The sequence below is a fragment of the Arachis ipaensis genome, chromosome B4 (assembly GCF_059453495.1).
Source record: "Arachis ipaensis isolate K30076 ecotype BB chromosome B4, ASM5945349v1, whole genome shotgun sequence".
NCBI lineage: Eukaryota > Viridiplantae > Streptophyta > Magnoliopsida > Fabales > Fabaceae > Arachis > Arachis ipaensis.
Window position 1 is genome coordinate 81,698,894 of NC_142439.1, and position 7,688 is coordinate 81,706,581.

The 7,688-nt window shown below is 39.9% G+C and overlaps 1 pseudogene; it reads left to right on the forward strand.

The window, feature by feature from the left end:
* The first annotated feature begins 1,073 nt into the window (after positions 1–1,073).
* On the forward strand, positions 1,074–1,695 carry LOC148568122 (uncharacterized; annotated as a pseudogene).
* Positions 1,696–7,688: the final 5,993 nt, after the last annotated feature.

Genomic DNA, 7,688 nt, shown 5'->3' on the forward strand with positions numbered 1-7,688 from the left:
CCACACCGTGTGACCCTGGGTCTCCCACTGTTGGCCATCCTGTTGCCATATATAAGGGAGGTTGGATTTGGACATGTAGTAGAGTTGAGGGATTTTATGTTTGACAATTCCTTTATCTCTGCATTTATCGATTGGTGGAGGATGACGTGTCTCAAGGATAGGGTTGCACACATTCCTTATGAGACAGTCCTAGATACACTCCGCAGTGTGCCCGATGCTACTTGATGATGCTTATTGGGAGATTTTTGTTCACAGACAAGTCTGCTACACTTGTCCCTTTGAGATGGCTATCGCTGCTGAAGGATTTTGATCGTTGCAGCCAGTTGTCATAGGAGTCTGCACTACTCTGTTATACGTACCACTCATTGTGCACTGTGGCATCACATGATCTGATTGAAATTGCAGGGTGTATGCCGCTTCTTTTCTCGTGGATCTACCATAGGTTCTCATTTTTTAGTTTGGCGGGATACGACGTCTTCAGGTTCCCACTTACTTCTAGGTACATACATATTGTAAATAATTTTTAACTTACCAAGTAGTAGACATTGAACATGTGTTATATTAGGGAATATAATTAATTAAATTCTGTTAAATTATCTTTGTTGTGCGTAGGTTGGCAAGGCCAAGGCAGCAAAGTAGAGATCGTCATGACGGCAAGATCCAGAGTTTGTATCATCGTATCGATGCACTGACATTTGACCAGGTACAATAGAGTCTGGTTTATGTATTTGAACAGTTTCGGTGTACACCTTATGAGGATCTCCAGCTACGTAAGATTGTGCCCGACTGGCTTATGAGTGACACAGAGCTTTATACATGGAGGGTTGTCATCCCTATCGTCTGCTTTCACTTTGTAGAGTTTCATGACATTGATAGAGTGAAGAGGTAACTAGGGAAGTAGCAACACAGGCCAACGGATCCAGCGAGCGTCGATGACTACCTCTTCAAGATGACTAGGGGAGATGACACCTGGTGGCCCGACGTGCATGGTGAGTGGTACGATCTATTCAGGGGCCGTTACTAGGCACAGCACTTGGTTACCATTGATGGCCATCCGGACCTTCGCCCGACACATGAGTACCTTACCTGGTGGCAGCAGGCCTGTAGAGTCAGATTTCTCTCAGGGGAGGAGGTCCTTATCGATCCCAAAGCAGTAGTGCCACTGGATGATATCCTCCCCGTGGTTCCTAGTAAGAGATATGAGATATAGTTACCACAGGATGCCCCAGATCGGTGGCGATGGGTAAGGAGGAAACCTCGCAATGATGTCTGAAGACCGGCACGGAGGGCACGCAATCAGCACGTCAGGCGGGACGGTGGAGATTCTCAGCACTGTGAGGGATACTAGCAGTTGTCAGACGAGGAGGCTGAGTATGCATGGTAGGACGATATACCTGAGGGTCACATTCCCGCTGCACATGCAGAGCTTCCGTCCGATGTATTCTTTGCTGACCATGAGGCCGACATGGCTAGGAGGCTTATGCCGGGTACCTCTATCCATAGTCACCACCTGGCTGATGACACCACCTGGGATCAAGCCAGTTTGACGTTGGATCTGATGTTGAGATAAACATCAATGACATATTCCAGATCGTAGGTGCAACTCGGGATGCGATGGATGAGTTGGCAGGTCATTATCGACAGCGGAGAGACAATACCGACATACCTAGGTCATCGAGCGGTGTATCCACCTAGCATAATTCAGCTTTGTCATCATATTACCAGACTCCTCCTCCACCACACCACTAGTCTGGATCCACACCATCACCCTATTATCAAACTCTAGCCCTACCACCACAGCCTCCTATGTCGGGATCTATCTAGCCACCACCTCCTCCACTGCCTAATGTGCATGGAGCAGCTCCTCCACCACCACTACCCCAGCGGCCACCACCCAGTGTGAGCCACCTAGCTATTTGTCCTCGGCCATACCGACCTCCGAGGGTGTCTCAACCTTACGGATGTGGGACTGGACACCATTTGGATCCCGCAGCTGGGAGGTGTTAGTGGCCATTATGACTACGTATTTTGATCATCACTTATGATGTTTAGTTGATTACCCATTGATAAACCCCGATTTTGTGATTTATCTTGTGCTTATTTTGGGGGATTATATCACCTTTTCTCACATTTATTCAATGAAATAGCATGGTTTTGCAATTCTCCCTTAATTTGTGCTTAAATGTGAAAACATGCTTTTTAGGTCTTAATTTTGCCAATTTTAACTCACTTTAATTCCATTTGATGCCTTGATATGTTTGTTGAGTGATTTCAGGTTCATAAGGCAAGTATTGGATGGAAGAAGTGAGGAGAAAAGTATGCAAATTGGGAAAACTCATGAAGAAATGAAGGAACCGTAAAGCTGTCAAGCCTAACCTCTTCACACTCAAACGACCATAACTTGAGCTACAGAGGTCCAAATGAGGCGGTTCCAGTTGCGTTGGAAAGCTAACATCCGGGCTTCAAAATGATATAAAATTTGCCATATGTTACTTCGCGTTCAGGAGCGTGCACGCGCCATGTACGCGTGCGCGCCGATGCTGTCCGTGGCCCACCAAAGAGAAATCGCCCCCAGCGATTTCTAAAGCATTTTGGGTCCAATCCAACTCATTTCTGATGCTATTGAACCCAAGGATTGGAGAGGGAATGAACCAAGTAGTCATAGTTTAGTTTTCATCATGTTTTAGGGTTAGAATTCTAGAGAGAGAGGCTCTCTCCTCTCTCTAAATTTTAGGGTAGTTTTAGTTAATTCTTCTTGGATCCAAGTTTTAATTCTTGTTTTGATTTAGTTTCTCCTTTTAATTTCTTATTGTTACATCTCTACTCTTCTAGTTTTACTTGTCATTTCCTTTATTTTGTCGTCTTTTATCTTTATGAACAATTGTTGGATCTTAATTTTCTTTAATACAATTTTATGTTTTCATGCTCTCTCATGTTGATCTTGATTGTTATTATTGATTTCTTGCAATTGGTAGTTGGTAGATTTATTATTTTTGTACTTTTATTATGCTTTCCTTTATTACCCACCAAGCGTTTGACAAAATGCTTGGTTGGGCTTTAGAGTAGATTTTGAGCATTCTTGGCTTGGAAAGAGTAATTGAGCAATCTTGAGTCATGAAAATCCAACTTATGTTGGTGATCTAGAGTTGTTAGCTAATATTGTTTCCATTAACGCTAATCTTTTGCTAATTTAATTAGTAAGTTGATTAGGACTTTTGGATTGAGATTAGCTAGTCTTGTTAGACTTTCTCTCATGGAAGATAACCTATATCTTCTTCCAATGTTGGAGATGACGTAATAAGATAAATTCTTGTTTATTATTGTGGTATGATTGATTAGTCTTGTTTGACTTTCTCCCTATTTGTTGGAGTTGACTAAATAAAATGAATTAATCATTGCATGACTAGGATAGAAAGCCTATGATCTCAACATTTGCCATGAATGTCTCTCTTTATTGCTTGCTTTCTTTAGTTACTTGTTTAATTTACTTTTCTTGTCATTTATTTTGTTGCCCCTCTTATCAACCAAAAACCCCCCTTGCATCTTCATTGCCAATAATTGAACACTTCATTGTAATTCCTTGTGAGACGACCCGGAGTCCAAAATACTCCAGTTATTTCTTATTTGGGGTTTGTTACTTGTGACAACCAATATTTTTGATTGGGAGGATTGTTTGTTGGTGTAGAACTATACTTGCAACGAGAATTCATTCATTTTGTGTGAAATTCTATATCAACAAAAGTTCGTTCCTTAAAATGGCGCCGTTACCGGGGAATTGCAATGGTGCTATATTATTGGCTATTGTATATATGTTAATATGCTTCTTTGCTAGTTTTTGCTTATTTTAGGAGTTAGCTTTTATTAGTTCTTATTAGTATTTGTTTTACCTTCTCTTGCTATTATGAATTCTCACCCCTTTGGCTATGAGTTTGGCTCAAATTATGTTGTAGGAAATGGGAGCTACAATGAGGATGTGCATCAAGGATGGAACAATCAAGGATGGGAGGAGCATCAAGGGATTGATCAACCTTCTTGGCAACAACAACCTCCGGTTTCTTATGGGTATAATTCTAATCCTAATGCATATCAATCTAATGGATGTGGTGACCCTTATTGCAATTATCAACAACCACCACCACATGCCTATGAACCACCCCCTCAACATGGTTTTGAACTACCTTACTCACAAGCCCCATACCACCAAAACCCCTATATGACCCTAATCTTTATCCACCATACCAACCACCTTATGAACCATATGAACTATACATGGAACCACCACCATTCCAACACAATTACTCTCAAGAACCACCTCAATATACACCACCTCCATACCCTTACCAAGATGAACCAACTTCCAATTATGAAATCTCTTTCCTAAACAACGGACCTTCTTTTTCCACACCACCTCCTATGGATGATTCTCTCCAAGAATGTGTTAGTTCTTACATTCGAAGGCAAGAAGAGAACCATAAGGAGTTCAAGAAGTTAGAAGCCAAGATAGCTACCATAGCAGAAGCCATTAGCAATATGGTCTCCTCCCGACTAAGCCTAAGCAACCAAGGCACTCCCATTGACAAATGTGGAGAAGCAACCAAGGAGCATAGTGAGGGAGTGAGTTTAGAGCTTCAAGGTGTAGAAGAAGGGGTGAAACAAGGATTTTCACAAGGGGAGGAAGTCGAGATAATTGAGCCGGAAGAAGTGGTTGAATCCTTTGAAGAGGTTAACCAAGAGATGGATTCAATCATTGAAGAATTTTTATGTACAATTGAATCCTCTCCAATTGGGTTTGACATAGAGGGTAAGGAAGAAGATACCTCACCTCCCATACCCTTGGTAAGAAATGAAGAAGAACTTGAATTGGAAGCAAGCCACCAAGAGGAAGAGGTTGAAGTGGAGGAAAGTTGCAAAGAGGTGGAGGTAATCATGGAAGAGCACAAGGGGGTGGAACTTGCAAGATCATTAGGACCATCCCTTCCTAAGTCTCCATCCAATACAACATTCAAGTGGGTAAAATTCTTATCCCTAAGCTTTAATTTCTCACTTGAATATGGTTTGCTTGAGACGGATGGGCAACTTAGAGCTCTTTGTGGAGTCAAGAGTAGGAGAGAATTGGTTAGTGGGTGGAAATGCCAATCAAGGTTCCTTATGGTTGGAAACTCAAAGTCTAAGTGCAATAGTTGGTATAATTCTCAACTAAAGGGGTCTAGGAGAATGTTTGGATGCTTACATGAGAATTCGAATCACTTCTCACCCAATTGGAATTATGATGATCAACTTGAAGATGGGTGTAGAAACAAGATTTGGGATCCGAAGATCGATGAAGATCAATTTTGGAAGCCCTTAGCTTGTGTGGAACTTCATCAAAGCTTGGTGCCATTGGTTTTGAATTTTGGAGCTTACTTCAAGTCCAAGCATTGGTGGAAGTTTCAAGATGAGTTCAAGCATAAGCCACCATGACAAGGAGCTTTCCAAATGTCCAACTTAAGAACTTAAACTAAAAGTGCTAGGTGGGAGACACCCCACCATGGTAAACTCGTTCAATTCTCTTGTAAATATAATCAATGGATGAATTGGGTTGCCATTGTTAGGTAGTTTTCTTCTTTGCATACTCTTGTTTTAATATTTTGGTTGTTGGTATGTTTGCTTAGATTTATGCCTTAAGTCGTAGCTTAGTTGTTGTTGAGTAGTGTTTTGCTTGTAGTATAAGTTTTGTTTCTAGTGTATTTGAAAATTTTGCAAAAACCAAAAAGATTTGTTGTTAAATTTGATTTTTGATTGTTTTAGAATACTTATAGATTAGGAGAATGCCCTGTTTTTCAAAAAAAAAAAAAGAAGCGGGCATCGGCGCCCAAGCGCGCAGTGCGCGCGCGCGCCGCTGTGGTTTCACAACTCCTAGTACTAAAACCCGAGAGTTGTGCCCACTTTATGCCTACTTTGTGCCAGGCGATCCGCGCGTAAGAACGCATGGCGCGCGCGCGCCGATTGTCCCTGTCGCATCCGCGTCCAAGCACGCATGGCGCGTGCGCGCGGATTGTTTGTGCTGCATCTACGCCTGAGCACGCATGGCGCATATGCGCGGATTTGCACCCTGTTTTTCTCCTTTCTCCTTCTTTCTTCTTTCCTTCTTATTTCTTTCTATTTTTTTCTTTCTTCTTCCTCTCTTGGAAAATTTTTTTCTTTCTTTTAAAAATAAAAAATAATAATAATAAAAAAAATTATAAAAAAATTTAAAAAAAATTTAAAAAAATTAAAAAATTAAAAAAAAAATTTCTTTTCTTCCATTTTCTTTTATTGCATTTCCTTGTTTTTATTCATTGCATTTTAATTTTATTTTTGTAACTTGTTTTCCCTTTTATTTTCTAATTTTCTTATTTTAATATTGGTGTTGAATTCTTTTACTCAATTGTTGATAATTTCTTGGTTAATCTTGGTGCTTCATGACTTGTTTGACATTAATTGTATATTTGCTCTACACACAAGATTAGTGCTTTAGTCCTTCCTAACTCATGATCCGTTGTTTTTATACATTGTTGTTATTGTGTTAGGATAAGGCCAAATACTCTCATGATTATCCCTAATCTTGTTTGTGTCAATTTCCATTTGAACTTGATGCTTAACATGCTCTTCATGCTTTAACTTTACTCTTGCATCAAGTATTAATTGATATGCCCTTTGCCTATATTGCTTTCTCACTTACATGCGTAGCTAACATGTAGTGAGAACCTTATACTTATTTGGCATTAGCCTCCGCCTATGTTCTAATTGCTTTCACATCTTTGTTGTAGGCTTAATTTTCTTTCTTTTTTTTTTCTCCTTTGAGGTTGGCCACCAAATGAAGGAAAGGAATGGAAGAGCTTCAAATGAGGCAACAAACAAGTCCATCCACACAACCTTTTGAAGGAGCTCATCAATTGTAGCAACCCATCCACATTGCTCTTCTTTGCATGCACCGAGGACGGTGCAAATTTCTAAGTGTGGGGAGGTCGTCCGACCGATCTCCATGGATAACAATTTCCTTTCAACACCAATTTTTCAATTTTTTCCTTTGTTAGTTAGTTGTTGCATTGCATGATAGGTTGCATGTTAGTTAAAATTTGTACATATTTTTACCACTTCTTTCCTATTAGGACTACTTGGTTAGGGTGATGATTTTCTTTCCAAGAAATTGTTTTTAGGGTACCCTACCAATTTGAAAAAAAAAATTTTCTTGACAAACTTGCTTGAAGAATTTATTTTGGAACATGGTTTTTGAGCTAAGACCACAAGCATGTGAGTTTTGAGCCCAATTGTGTGGTTACATCATATAACCACTTATTTTCCATTCTTGTGTGCATTGTTCTCTCTCTATGATTGTAATCTTTGATTTGTTTGATTCTTTATGTCTATTATTCTATGTATACATGCATTTATATGATTGAGGCCATCATTTCATTTAGCTCACTTACCCAAATAACCAACCTTTCATCAACCATTGTTAGCCAATTTGAGCCTATTTAATCGCTTTTGTTCTTAATTATAGCACATCACTACCCATAAGCGAAAAATAATAAATGTCCTTAATTTGGGTCTTTGATTAGCTTAGGCTAGTGAGGGTGTGTATCATTTGGGTATGAAAAACTTGGGACATTGGTTGAGGTAAAAGTGTAATTTTTATTTTTGTTGAAAATATTGAGAATTGGGTACAT